Consider the following 27769-nt stretch of genomic DNA (forward strand, 5'->3'; position numbering starts at 1 on the left):
AACATAGTTAGGTAGGGGTTTGAATTCTGCAATTGCTGAGTGTGTGGGTGAGACACTGTTGGTCAATGTGGTGTGGATTTTGCTTTTACTATGGTATGACATATCAGGATTAAAACAGTAAGTGCATTGCACACATCAGGTATCTGTGTGGCAAATAAATATATGTACATGTGACCTCAATTAGTACATAGGTGTGAAGCCTGCATACTACATGAATACATTTGTTACCTTTGACAAATTGTGCCGCTGCTTCTCAGATCATAGGTCACATATGTATGTATGTGACAAGGCCACCCACTGAAGTGATCTGTGGCCAAGGTCATCTGTGTCACACACACCCATGACAGTTTCTATAGACGAGTGTGAGTGAGGGTACATGCCTGGGGTATATGTCAGACATGTTCATACACAACAAAGTCTGGCAATAATGGACAGTAATTTTAGGTGTACAACAGCCTTGTGGATATGCATACAGGCCCCTAATTTCTTATGTGATACACCGAGGGACTTCACAATACCTTTGGATATGTGGATACCAAAGGACAGATGACATAACACTTGGCTGTATGTACACATTGGTACCCGACATACATGTTGGGGGCTACCACCTATGTGGTACTGTCGGGATACTATGTATAGTAAATGTGGATGACTATGCTATAGTTGGCTTAGAGCTATACAGCATGTGTTGGACAACAGGTATCTGTCTGTATGATACCCTTGTGTAGGATATGTGTCCCATCCAGAGAATGCATTGTAGGCCAATGCATGCATTTCCAGATGTGGATGGACATATCCCTAGTGTGTTTGCATGTACCTAAGAGGGCTATATGCCAAACAGGTGTGGTCCCAGGAATGGGTGGCGGTCAATACCACTGGATACTGTTATAGTATAGTACTGGAAGGATCCAACTGTTACTGAGTTCCCTACATCTGTGTGTCAGTTGTCAGGACATCATCTAATGATTGGTTATAGTCAGGCTGTGGAGGCTGTGTATACTACCAGAATGCAAAACATTGACAGATAGTAACAGTATCACCCACAGCATAGTGTCAAACCATGTCATGCACACATGTCTACCCATGTTAGAACATATCTGTAGTAGAATGCATACTGGCCACCGCGAGATACTATGAGATGTTAACACTGTGTAATACAGGGTATGTCACACGTCCCATGTGTCCACTATGCATGTACATGCAGACAGTGCACCCCCACCATGTTCGCAGATGTACACCTGCTAATCTGTACTGCACACATCACATACGTACTGTCCACTCACTAACACATGCTGGCAACACTATACACTTCAGCCAAGTGGCACATGGGTGGACAATACATACTAAGACTTAACACTGGTGTAAACAATACTACATTGACAATCATAGCTTTGATGCATCATGCCTGCTCAGATATACCTACAAGGATATCATTACACTTTCCTGTTGACAACATGCTAACATTGCTATACTGCCATAATGTCACCCAGTGCATCAGCACCATGTTAGCCTGTTCCTGCATCAATGTTACAGATGACAGGAGGTGGCACAGGTTTCATCATATGCACAGGGTGTGTTGTTGGTTTGCCAGGGCCCAACATTGACCCATCCAATCGACATGTGTGTGTGTGTGTGTGTGTGTGTGTGTGTGTGTGTGTGTGTGTGTGTGTGTGTGTGTGTGAATGTGAGGGACAACAGTACAGCATGGGCCAATGTTGATGTAATGTGTGTGTGTATGTGTGAGCCCTAGATGTTTGGTTTATGTGTGTGTGTCTGCACGCACACAGCTCCACCATGTGGCTGCCATATACGGGAGGTTGTGGGACAGCCACAGACTGTACCTGCCAGGCTGTACAGATCATTGTCTCTGGGCACGGACATGGTACCTGTGCTTGGCAGGGGTGCTACAGACAGTATCGGGTACCAAGCCTGACTGGGTACTATCATCAGAGGCAGAAGTATGTTGACTGGACCCATATCCCTGCTGGGACTGGCCAGAGCCACGTGCACATGGTCTACTAGGACGGTCAATCAACAGGCCAGCCCCAGCATTGCTGGGGCTGGTACTGCCACTATGAGAGCGGCTGTGATCTGAGGGTCATCCGAGACAACTGCCAGCCATTGATGTTGCTGGCATATGTCCGCGTCAACGTCTCATCCGTCCCGCATGGTCCTGGCTTATGGAAAACGCATTGTGGAGGGCATCTAATGTCTCCCCCCAACGTCTATCAATGACCTCAGTGTAATTACAGATGGCACCGGCAAGGTCACGGATACTGTCATTGATAGCAGTGTTATGGGCCCTCTGCGCCCTTAGTCCCTGTCTGGTGTACCATTCCATATGTGCCTGTGCCTGCATTACAGCCCGGAACATACCTAAGGTTGTAAGACCTGTGGGGGCATGTCTGCCAGGGGCATTATGACCAGTGGTGCTCCCACGAGAACTCCTGGACATCCGCCTATGTGGTACCATTCCAGGAATCTGGGTATGGCTGCTGTGAGGGGATGCATGTTCCATGGATACCACACTATCCTGGTCAATGCCAACTGTATACTGTCCCTCGGCTAAGGCCATTGGTGATGAGGGATGTATTGGCAGTATGAGTGTGCGCATAGATGGGGTGGAAAGCTGTGTACTGTCGATTGGTGGACCAACGACAGACCCTGTCAAACCTGCCTGTGCCACAATACATGTATCATCATCTCCACTATTTGTGGTAGTGACTTCAGGTTCCCTGCTGCATTCAGCAAACCCTACCTCATCACCTGTGAGAGGAAGACAGGAAACACACTTTACAATCTGTACATGATGTTATCACACATACACACATGCCCACATGCACACATGAACACATGCACACATGAACACATGAACACATGCACACATGCACACATGAACACATGCACACATGCACACATGATCACATGAACACATGCACACATGATCACATGCACACATGCACACATGATCGCATGAACACATGCACACATGATCACATGATCACATGATCATATGCACACATGCACACATGAACAAATGCACACATGCACAAATGAACACATGCACACATGCACACATGCACACATGAACACATGAACACATGCTCACATGCACACATGCACACAAATACACTCCTCACTACAGCAGATACACACACACACACACACACACACACACACACACACACACACACACACACACACACACACACACACCAGCAATCCAAAACATACTCAATAGTGGTTGAAGGTGGGGGACAGTATCACAAGGCAAACAGTCACCTCACATGTGTCAGCATGCAGAATATGTGTTGCTCAAGACCATGCAGTGCAAGTGTAGACAGCCCTAGTTAATAACAGTATACATGGCTTTGATGCATGTGTGTAGTTGTTCAGTGATTGGCTACACCCTGGAACACAATGTGTACAAGGACACAACATTGCTGTGCAAGTATTATAAGCTCTGAAATGTCCTGTGCACCATCACTCACAGGTATACATACAATGGCTGCATGTGTTATCTGTGTGCCACATAGAATTCCATGTCTGATTACAGTGACCATGTCTGTAGCAGATAATTGTAGGCACAGGTGTAGCAGATGCATGCTATGTACACACACGGGATGAGTGGTGCATGTATACATGCCGGAATACCAATGCTCGACATGGCCATTTCAGTAGTTATGGTGAGTGTGGGACATATTGCAGATATGTCAGTGCCAGCCATGACATGGCATGCTACACGACTGCAACATTAAACATCACACATACCCAATGTGTGTCATGTGACCTATACACCCAATAGTATTCCAGGACATATATGTGTCACTTTGTACAGATGGCGACTGCTATGCATATTGTGTATAGTTGCATATGTTTGCACACACAACATGCTATGCATATTGTGTATAGGTGCATATGTTTGCACACACACAACATTGAGGTGCAAAGCAATGACTGATATGTGTAGTACTGTGGTCACTGTAACTGGATGGGGTGTAGTACCATGAGCCATCATCACCATGCTTCATGTGGTCACTCAAGGCTACTAATGTGTGACAGACCACCGTCTAGCATGCTGTACCTGAACTGCAGTGCCGTGGCTACATTCACAATTACACAGTTACATGGTTGTGTGAGGTGCCCAATAGGGAGCATTGCCTAACATGACTGTGTTTGTGTTGAAGAGTGTTGCACAGCCCCATGATAGGCCTCTACCCCTCAGGTATATCATGTGTGCTGTGTGGATGACATGTGGGATACTGAAGTGTGACCTTATAGCGGGTGTGTGGTTACGCCATGTGTAGCATGTTGAGGTGTACTGTGTATGACAAACGTGCTATGTTGTGTACATCTGTGCCAACTAAGCCTATCCAATGTGCAGTACAGTGTTGCCACAAGTGTGTCTGATGCTCTGTGTATTGCATGTGCTTGAAGCAACTGCTGACATTACTGAGATGTGCAACGTCTTACAGAAAACATGCACAGCATGCATTATGCGTAGGTGTGGTACGTGTACATGGCCTACACCTCACCTATGACATGCACATTTCATTACCAATATTAAAGTTATAACACACTCACCAGCATGGATCGCTGCCCTGCTGTCACACCAGATGGACCTACAAGAATATGAGACAGTTTGTCAGTGGCCACAACTTTGGCAGTGCTACTGTGGGTTTGCTAAACTAAAGTAGAACAACAGTCAGTCACAGGTGTACAGATAATATTCCAAATATCAGTATTGCACAACACTAGGCAGCACAACTGCTAAACACACAGTACACATCTCACATATGCATAATCTAACAATACAGGTAACAGTAGTCTACAGATAGGGCATGTTACCTGCACGCTCCATGTCAACATGCCGGGTGGCTCCGGCCTCCATAACAACACATGTCAGTTGCTGTTGCTGTTGTTGGCCAGGAGCCACCATGCTTAGGAGCAGTTCCTCCACTCTGGTGAGGGGGGGATGAATGGCCACCCCACCACCTGTGGCAAGCTGTTGTCTATGGATATCAGACGCATGCCGCCAGACATGTCTAATTAAATCACTGCAGTGATGGCGTACCTGCTCATATGTCCGGTTATGCATGCCTATGTAATTTACCCGATGAACAAGATCTTGTCACAGTGCAGTCCACTCATGCTGGTGCTGGCTGTTTCTGGAAAACAGCAGGGAGTAGTGCTGCACCAGGCTGTGGTGGATTTCCTGTTCCTCCGCTGCTGTGTAACAGGGATTACGTTGGTGGGCCATTGTCCTGAAAGAGAAATGAACAATATGTGTGAGCGAGTCATGTGGCACACTTTACACCCTTAACTACAGATATCACTTAACTGCCATATATAGCATCAGTTTGTCTGTCAGAGGATACACACGTTCAATACCACATATTGGTGCTCAGGCCAAAACAGACTGACAGTGCCTGGCACACTCTATATATCAAACCACTATATACCAGTACTCAGCACACTGTTTGTGACATAATGCACAACCTCGCCACAGGGGTATATATCAAGCTAATGCATGAAGACAGATGTCATCCATTGCAATGAATGTAAAGGACAGTTACAGTATTACCAGTAAACCACTCTAGTCGTTGATGCCATACCCCTGTCTAACATATGTGCACAGTTGTTAATATAGTTGGCATACTGCTGTAACAGAGTATACATGTTGCTAGATACACACGTATATCCTGTAACACACATATGATTGCGGGCATGGTACAGGCATAATTACACACACATCAGACAAACATACAACACACCAATGTATGCCAACCCAGATGAGCTTTACCTGTGTACCATACAGTACTGTGTGCCACTACTTACAAAACCTTATGTCTGAGGTATGTAATCTGTGCAGACTACAGGAAACACACAAGACAGTGTTTCCAAGCAATGTGAACATACACCATACTGTGCTGTTTAGGCCTACAGCTTCAGGTAGTACTACAGTTCATATGGGAGTTGGATTCACCAGCAGTACCACTCACTAAGCATACATGTATTGCTTTAGCCTACAATGGGACACCAGAGTCGTCAACAAGGAACTACGTCACAACATATGCCATACTACTATGTCTGCCTAGCAATAACATACACATCTTTTGCTGGCCTCACAGCTAGGACACAAACTACCATGTCAGAAGCAAATTCACACTAAGCTATCACACCTTTACAGACCTTGCACACATTCACCGTCACACTCATTCAACCTCACATAGCAGGTATTGCACTGAGTACATGTGTGTGTGTGCATCGTGTCATAGGTAGGTAATACGCTATTGTCCCTAGGGCCTAGAGCAGCCTAGCCATATGCTACCCTGGCCTTTGACACACATGTAATATGATTTCACTTGCCCTTGTCAACCAGAACCACAGAGGTGATTCCCAGGGTGTATTACCTATCTCCCAAACAATCATCAGGGGTATTTATGACAACTGCTAATGAGGAGTCTTGTTTGCTATTGATAGGTGGTTTATTCCAGAGAATGGCATATCTCTGAGATAGGAACCTATCGCTCCAGCATGTGCTGTTTAGTGAGCTGACAAGGTTTAAGACCCTAGAGCGTGTAGCCCGGAGGGATTGTGATATGTTGACATGGTGGTTGTCCAACAGCTATGGGTGTGACATACCTCTGTATGTCTGGCAGAGGTCACCTCTGTGTGGGCGGTATGCAACACAGTCTAGCTGTGGTTTTTTGAGTCAGTCTGCATAGGGCATCTGTTTGACGCCAGTATTACTCTTTGTGAGGTATGTCTGTGGCCTTTCCACTTGCTGTAGTTGTCATGTGAGGTATATACCACACCGGGCATTGTGATGAGTAGAGGGGAACACTGACCTATATTTCCCTAGATGACACACCTTTTGTGATGACACGTACCACATAGACAGATTACAAGACTAGTGTGGCACTGTGATTATCAAAGGGGAGGCTACTGTCCACCTGTGTCCCATGTTCCCTTATCACACTTTCAGTGTTAGGTAGATTTCCACCTATGTGATAGTTAATGGATACAGTGTTGTGAAAAGGAGGGATGGCACTGCAGTATCGACACTGGTCTTCAGTCTATGCCTTGGTCACCATGCACCTGTTGTGGTACATATGACCCTGTGTCTCTCTCTCTCTCTCTTTCTAAATATCTATATATATATATATATATATATATATATATATATATATATATATATATATATATATATATATATATATATATATATATATATATATATATATATATATATATACATATATACACATACATCTAAACATCCATTGCTGTACATATAGATGTACATATAGGAACATGTACAGTCCACCTTTCATGGCGGGGATATCAATTATGCGACAGTTGTGAGATATACAGTTATGTCATAATATTGCACAGTGTTGTGCAGAATGCATTTTGGTGTCCTCAGCCCATATAGCTTTAGCAGGCCTCACTGGCTGTAACACATCAGATCTGACAAATCAGTCCCACAGCGTTTAACTACCACATGACATATACCAACACTGCATGCTGTTTTCTATGCCACACACTACAACCTACATAGATATATGCACATAACAACCTTCAACAACATATATATGTCCACCCTTCACTAATAGTTGCAGTATGTCCCTTGCCCTATGCACATGTGCAGATACATATAGATACGTCCTGCTGCCACATATGGATGATTCACAGTATGTAGAGTACTCTGCAAGAACATCTACTACATGCCAGCAAATACATATGTGTTACATACTTTACCTTTGTATTTCTTTGCTCCATCTGTTGTTACTGTTTTTTTTTGGGGGTTTTCTCTATGTGTTTCTGTTTCTGTCTCTTTTGTCTGTGTCTCTGTCTGTATCTCTGTCTCTGTCTCTCTGTCTCTCTCTCTCTCTCTCGCTCTCACTCTCTATCTATCTATCTGTTCCTGCAATTATATTATTGCATGTTTGGATAGCAGGTACAGCCTGCTTTTCTAGGTATCTGCACATGTGCATGTGACAGCCTCTGCAACAATTGGTGCCCACCATTTAGTAATCGCATGCAGCCTGCTGTGTGTTAATCGCAGTACTCACTGTGATTGCAGCCCACTGCTATAAAATGCTAGGTTAGGTAGGCATAGCTCTTTCAGCTTTCCAAGGTGGGGCCCATGCTTGTTTGCTCTGGACACTGTTGTGTCAGTCAGAAGGTTGGTATATGTCTCATATCTGAAGCTATGGTTGTAGCCAGTGATATGCATGTTGTACTCAAACCTGAATGTTGCTGCTTCCAGTACACACTTCTCAGTGTAGACTTGTACTCACCCCTCCAACTGCTAACACAGGATACATGGGAGTATGTACTTTCTTTTTGAATTAGACAATTCACTGCCATACAAAAGTAGTTATTGCAATGTATTCCTCAGGCACATGCACTATTTGTGAACTGCTATCCTGTAATTATTAAGTTACTCGCTTCTGAACAGTTTGTGGTTTGTTTGTGTTGACATTAGCACAGGCTGCTCAAGACAATGGGACATATTACAGTACTGAGTATGCCTGCCTACACCCTTGGTTTTGCCTGAATACACAGGTATATAGTACTTTTGGGTAGGGGTGCAGAACTACAGAGAGCATTATTTATTATTGTGTGATGTTTATCTTGCTGAACATACAGGGTTGCTGTGTACCTGTTAGTCTATCAAGGCAAGTAGTCTGTCTGCGTAGCTCCCACCTGTGGACATGTCCAGATGGTAGCCAGAGGTTAGCCTATCATTCTTTGTCTGTGTACCACACCAGTCTTTTCAGCACTGGAACAATGGCATTGTCACAGCTGCTTGCTAGCAGTACATGGCTACATCCTTTGATATTTCTGTGGTGTACTCCTACATAAGGCCATGCTTGTGGAACTCCTTCCAAAGCTATTTGCAGAGTGTGTAACATCAGAAATGCTGATATGCCTGTGTGAATCTGCCTCTGCCAAGCCTCAGATACTCTCAGGTATATATTTGAACAGCCTCAGGGAAAGGTACATATAAGTGAGATACACCTGCAATATATTACAGACATATTTCAGTTGAGACTTCGAGGGAATCGGAGCATATGTATTACTACACTTTTTCCTGACGTGCAAGCAGTGTCTACTCTAACTTATTGACATTATTCATTAAGTGTGATTCCCCACTTTTCTGCCTAATGTTAGTACTTTTCAGAGTGATTCAGAGGGGCACAGCTAACATTTGTTTACGAATCAGGGACATCCCTGTAAAGCAGTCACAGTTAGGAAGTCTGGCCTCTGCCCTATTCAACTATGCCAGTGTTTATCCTGGTCTGATACTGTGTGGAGTTTGTAAGGTGCTACTGTAACATTATTCCCTGCTAGAATGGCTGGTTCTCTTTTCACAGTCATGTCATGCAATTCCACAACAACTGCTGGTAAAGACCCACAGAACAAGATTTGTGTTATGGCATTCCTATTTTCCCTTTACATTCCCTCATTGTAGTGCATGATATATTTATTTCAGCATCATGTTATTGTAGATCTGCTGTGGTGTAGTGGTACTTCATGCAGTCTAGTGTGTCTGGGGTTTGAGACTGACAGGGTGTTTTATTTTGCTGCTGAGCAGAACAAGGGCCCTGACATACAGAGTGACTAAGGCACTTTTAAGCAGTCGTAAGCGGGTTTGTGCGACGCTTAGCGATGCTTAGCTAAGCGCACACATGTGCACACTCGCTTAAACCCACCTACTACTACTTAAAAGTGCTTACTCTCGCTAACCCCTGCGCTAATTTCTTTGAAAGAAAAGAAAATGGGGAGATAGGAAAGTGGTGAAAAAGGGGGCACAAAGAGGGAAAGACAGTAGGAAAACAAGCTCGGGATGTGCAGGATGGGTGTAGGGAAGGTCCATAGCTGCCCATTTCTTTACCAGCAACAGGTGTGCATATGCAATAAATTTGGAGTGAAATTTGAAACCTTCCACCCCTGGGAGAAGGATGAGGACAACAAAGTATGCTGTACTGCCAATTATAATTATCAGTTTTCATGTCAAGCGGACATGTGTGTGAAATGGGCAGCTATGTATGGGGCGAAAGTTTTTTGAGGGTACAGATTGCCCTTTTTTTTTCAGGTGAGGGTGGAAAGTGAGGTAGAGGAAGTAGGTATATTTGGGGAGGTAGGTTGGGGAGGTAAACAGACAAGACAAACAAGATGCATACGGGGCAGTGTATGACACATGGGGTGGGTGAACACAATTGACGGGGATAGATGTTTAGAAATCACAAGCCCATGAGCCCACAGATGGTAACAGTGGAACTGAGATCCCCACCCATGGGCAGTCACCACTGCACCTTCACAGCCCCGAGGGTGGCTGTGCTGGGGGTTGCGTAGGATGGGCTGGCTCACCCGTGAGACACGCCACTCTTGCCTTGAGCTGGCATAGGGGATCAGTGACTGAATGCTGGATCTCCCTATGCACCACAACCCGGACCCTTCGAAGGGTGACAGGTGGCCCTTCTCCGCCCATGCTTGCATGGGGGGGATGAGCCCCATCCCCTGCAGTGCTTCCACCCGAAGGTGGCACAGGACCAACGGAGGAGGGGATCCCGGGCTGGTCACCAGACCTGCTGGTGCCAGGTGCACGCGCCAGCTGAGGAGGGACAGGTGGCTCCGCTGAGACCGGCCTTCCCATAAGTTCTGTGATTAGGTGTGTTTAATTACAACATAAACAACAGCATTCCAAATTAGTTGTAACAGCATGCAGTAATATTCCCATTAACCCAACATACCAAGGTTCCAACAGTTGAACAGCAAGCATAACACATTCATATACTGAACGACAGTGGACATTCCAACAGCATGCAGGGATGATTGGTAGCAACAGGCCACCATGATTGTGGTGTTTGAACAGGGCACATACATCAAAGCAAATGCAGATATTTATAGAACAATAGGACATATGTCTCAACAAATGTTTTGAGATTACGCATACCCATTGAGGTGTGGAATTGCATGGTTTATGCACATACAGTAGGGTGTAGAAAGAAACCTCAATTAACATCTTATAAGTACTGTTAGTCTACACTACATTCCTAGTGACTGCAGGTGTGTATCCCTTACATGTATTATTACACTTGCCAACATGCATTAGGTTGTGTAATGGGTTTGTCTAGTTGATTATATACCTAACCTATATCTGACATACTAGCTGTCCAAGATGCAGATGTTATTGCTACATATTTATTGATTTTATTTATATTTCTTTATCTACATATCTGGATGTGTTCACATGACAGTTCAATTTGTACAGAACCCTGCATTTCGTGTAGCACACTCACATTTCTGGGGAACAAATTAACGAGCTACTCGTGTGCCAGATTTACTAATGCATGCCAGCCAGTAACTGACTGTTGAGGACTGTATATATGTTTCACAGCTACTAGCACTTCCATCAACCACTTTGGATGGGACTGCCCAACTGTGGGTTGCCAGTACTTATTAAAACAGTACTATTTGTATAAAGCAAGGGTACAACAACATTTCAATGTAAGTGACACAGACACACTCCAGGTTATATACCTTTATTAATTACATTACACACTTTTTCACAGGATCTATGCTTTATTTGATATTACAGTGCATATGGAAGACATATTCAAGACATATTATACCTGTATTAATAGGTTAGAAAACTCTTTTTTAGGCTCGCTCACTTATTTTATATGACAGTACCTGCAGCAATATTATTCCAGACATATTTTACATTTCTTAATGGATTACTACACTCTTTTTCTGGCTCTCTGACTTATTTTATATAACAGTACATGCAGAGGACTTATTCAGGGCATTTTATGGCTGTATTATTGGGTTACAACACTTTCTTTCAGGCTCTTTCACCTATTTTATGTAACAATACATGCAGAATAATCACTAACCTGCCTGGTGGCGCATAGTCTTGCTGATTCGCAGCATGGACACCTGCAGCTGTGAAGTAAATGAAGGGATATTGAGACATACCTATCCATTATACAGAATCAATTATCATTTCTTACATACTGCATTCCATGACTACCTACTCAGTTGTGGGGCATCTTGCATCCCACGGGCCTCCTGTATCCATTGGTTCAGTAGGTCCTGCTTCCATCTCTTCAGGTCTGCATGGTGGTGATGGACCTGCTCACCAGTCCGAGGAATGCCTGTGACAAACTGGTGAGGTCATGAGCTAACTGGTTCCAAGCCTCTGCCTTGTACTCCATCCCTTGGAACTGGCCCTGTAGGAGCCTTGACTCATGACGGTGGACAAGGAGCCAAACCATGTATTTCGACTCTTCGATGCCCCCAACCTTGTGCTCGGAAGCGTGTACCCTCTCCAGCGCCAGCCATTCTAACTGCAAATGGGAGCTACAATTAGTTATGGTGAGTATTCCTGCCTATGGGGCTGAAATATGCCACATTTCCCGCACTTTTTTCTGATTGGCCATTTTTGAAAATTCTCGGCTGACTGCAGACCTGCTTAGTAATGGTTAATCTACCATTTATAAGTATATGTATGTTAACAGTGGCTGTTTATCCTAAGCTGTCATGGCTTAGTGGTTCAGTACTTTGATTATGGTGCACAGAGTCCTGGGTTCAAACCTTGTCATTGCATTTTATATTACTACTGGCCAGACAGGCTAGGGGTGTGTGGCTGTGTTTAAGCAACTTTGCTCTACGTTGCTCCACGTTGCCCTACGGTGTGCTGGTGGGCGCGGCACGCACATCCGCGCAAACCGAATGCGCTGGGTAAAGCGCTACATAGCTATGGGCAACTATATTGCGCTGGGTAAAGTGCTGCTTAACTATGGGCAACTATATTGTGCTGGGTAAAGTGCTGCTTAACTACGGGCAACTATATTGCACTGGGTAAAGCGCTGCTTAACTACGTGCAACTATATTGCGCTGGGTAAAGTGCTGCTTAGCTATGGGCAATTATATGTCAAGATCCTTCTTATATTTATATATATATATATATATATATATATATATATATATATATATATATATTTTGTTCACTAATACATAGGCCATGTCAATGCTTTTTAATAAAATTTTATTCATATATGTCAGGAATTATTTCATATACTAATTTAAAACATAAAATAGAAAGTGGAGTGGTGGGACTCGAACTGTGAACGCCTCCTCTTTATGCGAAGGCTCGACCACTACGCTATTGCTATTTGGCATAATTTGCATAAATATTTCCTATTATGCTCTTCAATGTTGAAATTGCTAACTGCAGCTAAGCAATGAGCACACCCATGCAAACACGTGCAAATACGGGCAGCTATATCGGGAATTATATAAAAAAAAAATTAAAGTTTTACATTTTATAACTGTACTGGGGGTTACAATGTGAGGGAGTATAGTGTTGGGTATGTAGACATTTGAGCGGACTCGCTCATGTGTGTTGACATTTTACAATTCAGACACTTGCAGGGGCATGGACCTTTGGACTGCTCAGCAGTCAGACACGCCCCCTGCCTTCCTGCATGGTCCATGTTAGACTTGGAGTGGAGTCAGCGTGCCTTCATGAATATGCATGGCACACTGACGTCATACTGTTCAACTGCAGTTTCCGAGTAAGACTTATTTAGTCTTACACAGAGGATTCGTGAATCCTGGGGTATATTTATTTCACAGCTTACATTTACTGCTGCATTCCATTGAAATAAATGGGAAACTATAATTTATTTAGTTAAGAAAAACAGCAAATACACAGATAGACATATGGAAGACTCATTGAGTTGGCAGAAGATGTAGCCATGTGACATTTGGCATCCATATTAAAAAAAAGAAAAAAAACTACTGTTGTGTAACCAAGGTAGGAGATTAGGGAGGATCAACAGGTCTGGTGTACACTGTTTATTCGCAGTGTTTGGTGGAACTGGTAATACAGAAAAAGCTTGATGTTACTTTTCATACAGGAATATTAAGAACTGAGTGACAATTTTAATTCAATGAGAAATCAGGATTGGTCCAAAGATCCTTTTTTTATCCATGGCTGGGACAAAGAGTGCAAAACCAATGCACTCCCTAAATTGAAAACTCCCAGGATGTAAGGCATACTTAAGATAAGTTAACAAACTAGGTGTTTAGAAATATTCAGATGATGTATACAGTGAAACCTGTTGCCCAGTAACTTAAATAAAGTTCCATTGAATAGTTTCAGTACACCCTTAATTAGTTTAAAATAGTATGCATCTGACCAAAAAGCAAAGGTGCGCAGTGCCAATAATAAATAATATCAATTCAAACTACAGTGTCTTGTCAGTGAGAGTTATATGGAAAGGCTAACAGATATGAACATTCACGGTTTGCTTATTTATTTATTATTATTTATTTTACATTTGTTAACCGGGATTGTCTGACTGAGAAAAAGTCCTTTTTCAGCAGAGGCCTGGGGAGAAATGCTCCAAAACATAGTTACAAAAAATATAACCGTTACAAACACAGTTAACATAATCTTTCATAATAAAACTTATAGAACAGTTATCATATATATATATATATATATATATATATATACATATATATATATATATATATATATATATATATATATATATATATATATATATATATACAGTTACAATTATCCATAAAAATGTTATGAAGAATACTGCAGCAGAAGGAAAGGAGATAGTGTTAGGTAAAAAATTATGAAGTAGACTAGTTTAAGTTGTAAATGTTTTGGTATAGAGGAGTAGAAATAATGGTAAGACCAAGGAAGTTAGGTTTGTCAAGGAGGCTGAGAACAGGTACAAATCCAGTGACTTTTTAACTGCTCTTTAGTGGCTAGTTTGAATACTTTAGGATGTGAAAGTGATCTAACTTCTTGTGAGAGTTTGTTCCAAGCATTAGAGGGATGGTAGCTGTATGTAATTGCTCCCATTTTGTACTTGGGCTTGTAAATTTGTAAAAGGTCTTGGGTGGAGCTCCTGAGAAGTCTGGATGGGACATAGTGGGAGATTATGGTGCCTAGTGCTGGACAGTAGGATGGTAAATAAATAATGGAGTGTATAATCTGGAGGTGAAAAAGGAGTAGGAGGTGTGGTAGTTCGAGACAGTTTAGATGTTTGAGGGAGATACAGTGGTGAGATTTATAGGTTTGTTGTGCAGCAAATCTGGCTATTTTGTAATAGTTGATTCAGGTTTGCTAAGTAAGGTGGAGCTAAGATTTGTGAGTATTTTGGAGCAGTATGTTAGGCATGGCAAAATATAAGCATGTGCCATTGTGGTTCTAGATTCATGGGTTAGGAACTTTTTATTTCTGTAGAGAAGTCCCAGATTTTGATGGGTTTTCCTGATACAGTTATTTATATGAAAGTCAAATTTTATCTGATCATCAATAGTTACACCAAGGAGTTTAGTACTAGAGTCAGCAACTATGAGAGTGTGATTTAGTGATTTTATTTGAAAAGTAGATTTGGTATGAGTAACAGTTTTCGGGAGAAAGAGTAAGAGTTTGTTTTTTTTGGGATTAAGGCTGAGCTGATTATTGTTGAGCCAGGTTTCAACAGAGTTGAAAGAAGACTGGGTAGCTGCTAGAAGTTCAGAGGGTGAGTTAGCAATGGTGATAACTGTGGAGTCGTCTGCATATTGGACTAATGAGGATTGTGGACAAGAAGAGTAGAGTGAGTTGGTGAAGATATGGAAAAGTAGTGGTCCAAAGATGAATCCTTGGGGAACACCCATTTTCACTGGAAGGGGAGATGATAGGAAGGAGCGCCATCTTACTGATTGCTGTCGGTCAGTGAGATAGCTGGAGAACCATGCTATTGTTGTAGTAGAGAAGTTGAGATCAGAGCCTTTATTCAGCAGCAGAAGATGTGAGACAGTGTTGAACACTTTTGAGAGGTCAAGGAATAAGCATGAGATAAGTTTATGATTATCTCTGTCTATAGAAATGGTGTTGAGAAAGGAAAGTAGAGTTGTAGTGGTACTATGTTTGGGTTGGACCGTGCTGAGTGGTAGTGAAGAGTGTGCCCTGCATAAGATATTGCATTACTTGTGTATGTATACATTTTTCTAAGACTTTAGACAGAGGGGAGGAGATAGCTATTGGGCTGATGTTTGAGAGTTCTGTGGAATTGCTACATTTGTGAATAGGTATGGTGTAGAATTGTTTCCAGATAGCAGGTACTTTTGCTTCAGAAATGGAACGGTTGATTAAAATAGATACTGGCAAAGCAATAGAGGGAGCAGCAATCTGAAGAAAGTAAGATGGGATACTGTCAACAGAAACAGAGCATGGTTTTAGTTTGGAAATAAGGGTTTTGATGTAAGCAGCAGGGACTGCTTTAAGGAAAAAATAGTTTGCAGATTTGGCTGTGGGTGGAGGTTCCAAACAATCTGGAACATTGTTACTGGAGGATTTTAGATTAAGACTGAAAAGTTTGGCTATTGACTGAATGAAATAGGCAATGAAGGTGTTAGCAGTCTTTTTGGAAGATTTGTCAGGAGATGGATTAGGCAAAGTAGGATTACCAGGATGAAGTATTTGGTTTATGGAATTCCAGAATTTTTCTGGATCTGATTTTAGGGCAGCTGGAGGTTTATAGTAGAAGTATTTTTTATCTTTCTCAATAAATGTTTTTGTCTTATTTCTCAGTTCCTTATACTTTTGCAGATCTGCTGGTAGTTTAGTTTGGTTCCAAGTTTTCCAGGCTCGGTCTCTGGCTGTCATGAGTGTGTGAGTATTCTTAGATAGCCAAGGGGATATAGCAGCTTTTATCCTTACTTTTCATAATGGGGCTAGTGAGTTTAAGATATTTAGGAAGACCGAGTTAAAAGCTTGAATTGCTTCATCAAGTGGGAGCTGGGTGAGAAAGTTCCAGTTCATTCTGAGTAAGAGATTATTAAAAGTTTCTGGGTTGAATTTGGATAATTTATGACAGGTTATGCATCTATGTGGTTTAGATAAGTGGGGGGTATGTCTAAGTACCGTTATTGGAGAGTGGTCACTTAGGGAGTCAGAGAGTGCTTCAGGACTATGGTATTTAGAGGGATTTGAGACAAGAATCCAGTCAATGAGTGCACTGGTAGAATGAGTGTTATTGGTATGAGTAGGCTGGGAGATAAGTTGTGAAAAGCCATATAGATTTATATGGAATGTTGAGTTAAAACTGGTGAGTGTTTCCCAATTTATGTTCACGTCCCCAAGGAGGATGATTTCATTAGGGATGTTGTGGGAGAGGTAGGAGAGAATGCTTTCCAATAAGGGAATGTTGTCCCCTGGTGGAATACTGACAATATAGCGTTATGAACCACGAACTACGTAAAAAAATGTAAAAACACTATAAGTAGGAAGCTTTAAGGAAGAAGCTCACTCGCACCTGCTATAATACATCCTGTTTAATTTACAAATAATAAACTCAATGTTAAAAAAAATATGGATCTAGTGCTTTCATCCACTGCAATGTGGACTTCATCAGAATCAATTAAACAATCATTTAACAATCAATTTATATGTTTTTTGGTGCCAAACTTGCAATGTAGTTTAAAGAAATATACCATATTTAGTTGACAACATAAATACTAAATATAGCTAAATGTGTTGTAACAACACTAGTCAATGTTTAAAACATCCTTAAATTGTTAAGTAATGTTATAAAGGCCATTGTTATAACCATTCAGCAAACATTCCATGACTGTTGGTTTTAAACCAACGAACAAAGCTCCAGTCCACCAAGAACACAAGCCCAAAAGTTCCTTAACGCGTTTTTTATTATTATTTGCACAAGCAAAAGCAGCGTTTTCGCCACAAACACAGTGTAGCTTCTTCAGAGGATTTTTTTAAAAAAACACAAAAAATACCTCCCTTTTTATATAGGAGTTACTAATTACGTAATTAGAAAAGGCAGACTCATTAACAAAACCTGCTGTTACATTTACACCTTAAAAGAGCATTTAGAATACAAAGAACAAGAACTTTTCAAATCAAAACATATGCTATACGCATTAAGCAAAATGAAACATATATAAATAATCTAAAATAATAATAGCAATATAATAACAATGTGTCAATGTAAATAAGAACATGTAATGCTATCTTTTAGTGAACCTAGCTAACTAGTTAAAATGGGTGTCAATAATTCCTAAAGAACAGGGTGTATATATACCAAATATACAAGATGGCTAAGCATATATCCAATAATGAAGGGCGCATGTTTGAATTTACAGTATTGCAATTGATATCAGATAATAAAAGAGGGGGTGATATTAACAAAAGAGTAGAACTAGTTGAAATGCAGTGGATATCAAAAATGCAAGAACATAAATTACCAGGAATCAATGCTACTATGCCTTTAAAACCTGTTCTTAAGAAGCGTAGATCACATCAGTGACTTAATTGTTTTATTGATTAGTTTTTATTGGTTGTTTTATCATTGTTAAGATATTTAAACTTGAGTGTAATGTTTGCTTGTTATATGGCTCTGAAGAAGCACTTTGTGTAAAAGCACTTATCCTGCTGTATTTTTAATAAACTACGTATGCTCTTAGCTGTGGTGGTCGGTTGGAGTTTTTGTTATCACATTTGCATTTTATTCTCCTGGGTGACCTTTGACTGCTGGTGTTTGCATTTTTTATTTTTTTTATTTACATTATTTCACATTTGTTAACCGGGAAAGTCCGACTGGATACATGTCCATTTTCAGCGGAGGCCCAGGGAGAAAAGTTCCACATGTACAAAAAGATGACGGTCAATATTCATGGTTACATTAAAATATGCAACTTCTTAAAGTTTCAATAGGAGGTTTTATATATATATATATATATCTATATATATATATATATATATATATATATATATATATACATTGTTACATTGAGGTTTAAGATCATTGTAGGTTTATAGTATTACATATGTACAGCAATAGTAGTATTACATATTTACAGCAATAACATAAAGCATTTGAGTGCATAGAATGGCATGATACAATGATAGATGATAGATGACATGCATGACTACCCAGAGAAAACAAGGTAGTTAGTGAGAAAAAGGTGTTTAGTTAAGAGGAGAGTCCCTGGAAATGAAATTGGATGTAGAAGGGTTGAATACATGTTTGTAAAAAAGTTAGGATGATAGGATACATAAGTGGAGGTACAGACGAGGGATTTAAAAGTTAGTTTAGGGAGTTAGAAACACAACATTCTAAAAGTTGTGTATAGGAAGTTAGGTAGAAATTAGTGACTGTTATTCTGAAGGTTATAGAGAAGTAGTTATAATTAGGGTGGGTTTAGGTAGAAGGTTTATTCCAAATTGCATCATTTGCCTTCAAGAATTGCATGTGTTTGAGTGTATAGAACAGAGTCATATTTGTACTTGTTCTAGAGTGACCTGAATGCTTGTGTTATGTGGCAGATCCTGGCACCCGACAGGCAGCTAACAGTAACCTTCTCCTTATTCAGCCTAGTGAGTGGGACATCAGTGTGCCTGACTATAGAGTCACCTATTACTAGTATGTCGGGTATGTTATTTTATTCTATTTGCATACTACTACAGATTTATTGAAATTCACCATGGATATTCAGGGGGACACTGTACATTTTTTGGATATAACACTTACCAAAAATTCTGTAAATAGAGGATTTGATTCAGTTATATACAGGAAACCTATAAAGTCAGAAATGAATGTAGCCCAAGCCAAAAGAACAAAGTCAGCACAACAGGACCCGAAAAGCAACAATTAAGTACAATGCTGTAAATCCTTTTGCATGGCCAATACCAACACAAACGCAGCTTATTCAAAAGCTTTTATTAGATCTCCAAATTAAAACCAAGTGCTTTCTCCCAGTCACTACCGGGCTTTCTCAAGGTAAAACAATTTGGTAACTCATGCCATTTCATTTATACTCTAGACAAGGTCACATGTCTCAGTTAATTAATGCCTATTGATATTTTAAAGTAAAATACAAAGAAATGTAAAAATATATAAAATTGTAAAAATGCAAAAATGTAAAGTTTTATATAAAGTTTTGTATAAAACAATCTTATATCCAAACAATAAAGCAGCACTATTGTGTTAGTTAACCATATTCTCAGGACAAGTAAACATACCCCCAATAAAACCCCAAACTTCCTCCTGTTTTTCTTTTATGCTTTTACTTTTAAAGCCTTGTCATTAAGGTCCTAGTACAACCCAAGCAGAACCCTGTAAGACAAATAATTTCCTCCTTTACAGTCTAGCTTGTCTCATTTTTAAAACACTATTAATGTTGATGTTCTCATTCATACCGGGAAACCTACTAGCATCCAATTTAAGTTGCCAAAGTAGTTCACGGTATTCTAGTTCGTTCCCAGTTGCCACCTCTAACTTCAGGGGCAACTTGCTCAAGGACAATAAACCTTAAACGCATATTTTCACATGTCAACAGATGTTTGTAAAAAGCATTGCTTTCCTTGTGGTTACTGATGTCGTTCAGGTGTTCATACGCCCTTCTTCTTAAAACCCGCTCTGTTTTTCCAACATAAAACCCTTTACATTCTTCACAAAACCCTAGATAAACCACACCTTTCACCCCACAATTATAATGTTTTTGGGGTCTGTAATTACATTTCCTAGAAGGCAAATATAAAATCCCCCCATTTAACATGGCATAACATTGTCTACAGTTCCCACAAGGAAAAGTTCCCAGTTTCTTCTTGGTGTTATCATATTTAATGTCTTGTTTAAACTCCAGTAATTTGTTAAGGTTTTTGTTCCTCTTTCTAATAAAATGAGGGCAAGGTGTGGTATAAGGCTTTGTGTCATCATGTGAAGTGAGTACAGGCCAGTACCTTTGAATAACCTCTTCAAATTCATCCGAATTAACTGCATAAGTGTAAATAAAACTGTTTCTAAGGTTAGAACTGTCTTTTGTTGTTTTTGGATGAACCATGCTCGAAGCAGTTCCTAACAAGGGTGGGTATAATCTATCCCTCCCCTTACTAACTTCTTGGCTCATTTTATTTATAAGGTATGTTGGGTAACCCTTTTCAAGAAAAAAGCCTTTAAAATCTCAATCTCTTCACAAAAGGCCTCCAAAGTACTAGACATCCTTGATCCCCTTATTAACTGCCCATTTACTATACCTTTCTTTTGGCTGTAAGGGTGATTACTTTGAAAGTGCAGAAATGAGTTTGAGTAAGTAGTCTTCCTGAATATTTTTGATTGAAAACAATGATTGGTATTGTCTTTGTATAGGGTGACGTCTAGGTAATGTAGCTGATTCCTGTCAATGTCATGGGTAAATCTCAAGAAGGTTGTTGAGTTGTTAATATAGGACAAAAACTCTAAAAGATCCTGTTCACTACCTTTCCATAAAATACATATATCATCCAAAAACCTCCTGTAGTACAAAATCTCTTGACACCAACTACTTGCAAACACATATTCCTTTTCCCAATGGTACAGGACAATATTGGCATATAGAGAGGCACAGGGTGAGCCCATTGCTACCCCTTTTCTCTGCCTATAAAATTCTCCATTAAAATGAATAAAATTATTGTCAAGAACCATTTCCATGAGTTCCAACAAAAGATTAGTAACTTTTGGACTGAAACCTGCTTCTTTTGACAATGTGGCACCAAACCATTCCAGGCTCAATTGGTGTGGAATGCTCGGAAAAAGTTCCACCACGTCCACTGTAACCATTAGGATGTTTTCATCAAATGTTTTTGATCAATTCCTTTTAAAAATTCCCAGAAGTCTTTACAAATATGGGAAATCCTGGAAACAAATTTTTTTAAGGAATAATCGATAAACTTAGCTAGTGGTTCAGTTACCCTTCCAGCCCCAGCTTTGTATTTTACTTTAAAATATCAATAGGCATTAATTAACTGAGACATGTGACCTTGTCTAGAGTATAAATGAAATGCATGAGTTACCAAATTGTTTTACCTTGAGAAAGCCCGGTAGTGACTGGGAGAAAGCGCTTGGTTTTAATTTGGAAATCTAATAAAAGCTTTTGAATAAGCTGCGTTTGTGTTGGTATTGGCCACACAAAAGGATTTACAGCATTGTACTTAATTGTTGCTTTTCGGGTCCTGTTATACAGGAAACCTAGTTATCCCAACTGTCTGTTACACTTTGAGAGTATGCATCCACTACATCAAAGTTGATTGTAAAGGGGAAATGCATGAGACTAGCAAGAATGGTGTCAGGAGATGATGACTTACAGGTGGAATTAGAATCATTTAAAGGTATGTTTGTATGGAGGGGATACCCAGAATTGTTTTTGAAAAAAAAATCCTTGATGAAGTCTATAGGAAGAAGTCCTCAGGGTACTCTGTTACATTATTAGGAAGGTCTAATGCTACACTCTCCAACCCTAGTGATAGAATGGGTGACAGAGTAGAGGGACCAAGTGGTAAACAATTCAACAATGGAATGGTGTTGGCTTACACTAATGAATTTGATGAATTAAGGGAGAATTTAGAAAGAAATTGGACTATCTTTGAAGTCAATCCAGACTACCTTAGTGCAGTGGGAAAAAGATCAGTAGTGATATACAAAAAAGCTCCTAGTTTTAAATTGATACTGGAAAGAATGGGAAGACATGAAAATAAGGGGAGAATGTTCAAGTGCGGAAGCTGTGATCAATGCAAGAATGTATGGAAGGTTCTTCTTTTAATATACATGGCTTTGGGTACATGAAACCTAGTGGCAGGTTTACATCTTCCACTAAGGGCATTGTTTATCTAGGGTTCTACACACTTTGCACAGCATTCTACATAGGGAAAACTAAATGCAAATGCAGGCAAAGGATATATCAACACATATACGACATCAAAAAGAAAGATGAAAACAATGCCCTATATAGGCACATTAAATGCAACTCCACACACCAGTTCAAGTTTTACATTATCGAACTAGTTAACTTAGATGAGCATGGGGGGACCAGGTAATGACTTCTTTGATTTTTTAGAACTTAAATGGCAACTTAGGGCCAATGCCATCCAGCCACCAGGTTTAAATGTAAAGGTTTCAATTTCCAGCATACTAAAACTCAAAGCTGGATATTATTTTGGGTAATTATGCATTGATGCCATAGGGTATGCATTTGATATGTGTCACATAGGGTATGAAAAAAAATTTAGCTAAGAGAAAAACTGTAAACATTTTTTAATTTTAGCTGCAGTAATCTTTAAAGTGCACTGTGCATTGTTGCAAAGTATTTCTTTGTAACTGTTATGTTTTTACTAGTAGTTTTTGCAACATTGTAGCTGCTTATGCTGGGACTCTGAGGAAATTTTACAATTTGAATATTATGTAATCAATTAATTTAGTATGATGTATAAAAAGGCTTCTTGATTTATGGGTAATTGTTCTGATGAAGTCCAGTTGCTAGAGGATGAAAGCACATAACCTCTATTGTTTTATGAGTGTTTTTAAGTAATAAATTCAAGTTTTGAGCAGTACTTGACTCTGAAGTCTTTTCCCACCAGTGTGACTATTCATTCAGCATGACTGACCAAAGCCGTGGAAAGGGAACAGTACTTGCCCTGAAATCCTTGGTTTTCAATGCAGGTGCTGTCTTGAGTGAATGAAGAGAAAACTTTTCAAGAAGGGATGGACTTTCTGATTGCTAGTGATGTTCTGCCCTAGATGACTTTGTCTCAGTGAAACCGTAGACTAGATTATACAATCATCTATTCATGCCTTATGAGGGAAGTGCTTACTCTTTCCAACTGTGCAGGTTAATAATAAAAGCAAATTGGAAACTAGAAGCTCACTTCAATCTAGTTCTGCTAGCAAATATCACTCTATGACAGAAAAAAAAATTATAAAAGACTCTTTAAAGAGAAAGACGACAGACTCCCAAGCGTGCGCTCTTGACAGAGCAGTATTTCTAGACATAATACCAGCGTTGTGCAGGCCATAGAGAGAACTATTTGAAGTACAACTATCAATCAGTTTTGAAACTTTTGCTCCAGTTTTTCTCACACTATCACTGGAAACAAGTTTATTTTCAGTTCTGTGACAGTAATATCTCCTGAATGCCTTCATTCCAACCTCAAAAACTTAAAGATAAATTGTCAAATCTAATGTTTATTCACACATTCTGTTGGAGGCATCCATGGTTCACTTAGGTAAGTCAATGGTCAATAACTTAGCCCTTAGGACTTCTTCTTATGAGCAATTGTATCTCTCAGATAAAGGGGGTACCCTCAGTCTCAGTTATAAAGCCCTCAGGATGACAGCATGGAAGATCACCGGTAAATTCATAGCATTTTTTGTACTGGAGTTTCATCTACCATAACTGAATACAAATAAAATACAAATGCATAGGCAAAAAAAAGAAAAAAAAAATATTTTGTTGAGTTTGACCCAGTTTGCTCATTTCATGCAGCAATGATCCTGATATTCATACATCTACAAATATGACATATTACAGCAATTTGCACCTCACATAATATTATATTTTTATTATAAATAGCTTTACAGTAGGTATTCTGGAAGTGGATCAGAACTGATTTTTAGAGGTCTTTGGATAATTTGGGTTTTTTTTGGAAATTACAATGTTAAATAGCCTTTGAACCCTTTTTTCTAGACACAGCTAAATCTCATCCAGTTTGGATAAATCTATTTTCCAATTGTTACATGAAAAACATAAGAATAATATAGTCTTGTGGACTCAGGTACAGATATTGAGAATGAGCATACACTAGATAGGATGAGGTAGAATATGTTTGTAGGAGAAAGGAATATGTGGGCCAAAGAAATTAATAATTAAAATAGTTTAAAATGTGTACACTGTATAAATTAAGGAAAACAAACAGCATAATTAGTTTAATATAAAACAAGACTTGGCATGTGATTTTCTGAATGAAGACTTCTTCTTCTTCTTCTTTCGGCTTTTCCCGGTTAGGGGTTGTGAAGTTTTACTGTGTTGAGTTGCCAGCCCGGTGCCCAAGATTCTGTATCCATATTTGATTTTCTATAGCAGTACTATTAAAATAACTGTAGTATGATTTGATTGGATTCCTATGTGAATCTATCAATTCAGCTTTTTCAGAAGCTTTTTAAAGATGTGTTAAATAAGACAAATTCTTAAGAAAAGAAAATGGTCTTTCACAGTGTGTATGTACTGGTATAATCTGTTCCATTCTCCATGTATAAATAAAAAAATTCTTAGCTAAAAGCATCTTCAATAGAATGGAATATCATCTATTTTAAGTTTTAAAATAACAGAATGGAATTTTCAAGCAAATGAAAGAAAGCAAAATTGAAACAGGGAATTTCAAACACAGGACAGAATTAAAATTCTGTGTATAATGAAGGAATACATAGGCCTTAGAAGTAATGGGAAGATTTTAGTAAATACATGGGAGCACATATGCAGTATCTGCACTAGTCTTATGACTGGTATCATTACCTTACAGAAAAAAAGGGAAGAGATGACATTACTTTTCAGGTATTGGCAACATTTCCTTAAGTGTTATTGAATTTAATTGTAGGTACAGTGTTTTGTTTTATTATATACAATATGAAATATGCCATCATACTGACTAAAGTCTGTTATAAACTATGCTACTAATGACATAGTGCATTTAAAGTTATCCAATAAGATTTGTGAGAAAAAAAGGACACTAATGTAAAAAGTAGATACACTCTGTGTGATTATTTGATCATGAGCTCTTTTACTAAGAGAACATACCATGCAATTTTATTAGTGTAATAATGCTGTAGTGCAGACAGAATGAACATTTGTTTTACAATTCAGTGCTAATACAGATTACTCTAAAGGCAGCAAAATGCGCCATGCTGCACAAGTCTTACAGTGCCTTCTGCTAGTCAAATTACTCTGAGTATCCACTTTTTTATGATTGTTTTTATCTTACTTTTTTATGCATTTATTATTTTTCAGTTATGTTATTTATTTGATAACTGGGTAAACACTTTTTAGAGTGAATCAAATTAAGTGTCTTGTTATGTGGTTTGTTTCCAGTCACAAATGAAGGCTGAAGAAATGAAGCAAACTGTTACAGGCAGAAGTTTGTTAACTACTCATAGTCTTACTGCTGTGAAATAAACTTTCAGTGTTCTTCACTCTGCACACCATTTGCAAAATGGTTTCTTACCACTTGACAGTTTATGTTTATTTACTATTTAATGTATATCATAGATAGATAGATAGATAGATAGATAGATAGATAGATAGATAGATATATGTAATACTGGTAGAAATTGTTGCAGCTGCCTTCTTTCACCCTCTGTCCTTATCACAGTGTTGTAATTAGTTTTATTTTGCCTTTCTGTACCCTTCTCTCCTAATGTCATGTATTGATTTATAATGTCTTTTTTCCTTATTCACATATTTAAAGAATCTTGATTTGTCTGTAAAAGGTATTAGCAGTGCTCATTCAGCAATAAAGATCTTTGAATTTAACCCAAGCTCTAAGGTTCATAGATTAGTACTAAACTAACTGCCCTTGCAAGCCATTTTAATCTTAGCGAGACTCAAACCCTGCACTTTGTGTTTGTAAGGCAAATACCTTAACCATTAGACCACCAAAGAGCCTACTTGCAGGACTATTTTCTACTTTACTTTATTTAGACTGTTGAAGAAAGAAACTAGCATAGAGATGTAGCTTTGTGGTAGCTATCAGGGCTATTCCATAACTTACTTGATACAAACTGGAGAGTGCAACAGGAACTGAATTCATTAACAACAATTATGTGTGATATCATTTAGGTATGTTGGTGTCACATATCAAACGGCGGCCATGGTGGTGCAACAGTTAGCATTGCCACCTCACAGCAAGAGATTTTCCGGTTCGATTCTCAGCTAGGGTGCCTTCTGTGTGGAGTCTGCATGTCTTCCCTGTGGTCGTGTGGGTTTGCTCTGGTTTCCTCCCAAAGACATGCAGTAGGTGAATTGGACACTCTAAATTGGCCCTAGGTGTGAGTGTGTGTGTGCCTTCTGTGGAAGGTTGGACACCAGGCTGGTAACTTGACACTGTAAAACTCCACTGCCAGTCATGAGCGGACAGATTATATGCTGTGGCAACCCCTAACTGGGAAAAAGCCAGAAGGTGTCACACATCAAATAAAACTTTCTAAATGTGCTGTTTTAATCCAAAATTCAGAAAAAACAAGTTGTAATATTTGCCTTTATATGAAGTATATACATTTTACTTTGCTTTTTTATAATTTTAATTGCATAAATGCATACAAGTTAATAAATAAATGAATCAGCAAGCTGCAAAGGACAACATTTAAAAATCTGATACACTTTAGTGTTAGTATGTAACCTACCCAGAATGTCTTACCCAAGCCATTCCAAATTAACTTTATTAACTGGTTACAAAAATTAAAATTCTGAATGAAATAAAATATACAGTTAGAGTAACATTGCAATTAAATGACATGGCCATGGTCAGAAATAGTATTCAGTTCACAAACGATTGAATAGAATACAATTCCTTCAATCACATTAACTTTTTAAAAAATCCTTTGTTTGTGTTCTTCACATTTTATTTATCATAAAGCATAGATGAGCGAGGTCTAAAAACTAGCTGTGATGCCAAGTTAGTAATGCAAGACTAAACTTTGAATATTTGTACTTTTGTTTAATTGAATTGCATCTTCAAAATCAGTCAGCTATATGAATTTTCTGACATGTATCTATTTATTTTGATACACCCGCATACCTATAAACATTTTTGTATGCAATGGTAATATAAATGTCAGGCTTTATGTACTGATAGTATTTGTAAGACCATAAAAACAACCTAGTCATCTAATCCAGTGATGATGTTACATTG

Source organism: Protopterus annectens, chromosome 3.part1 (genome assembly GCF_019279795.1).
Source record: "Protopterus annectens isolate FY-2018-M chromosome 3.part1, PAN1.0, whole genome shotgun sequence".
NCBI lineage: Eukaryota > Metazoa > Chordata > Ceratodontiformes > Protopteridae > Protopterus > Protopterus annectens.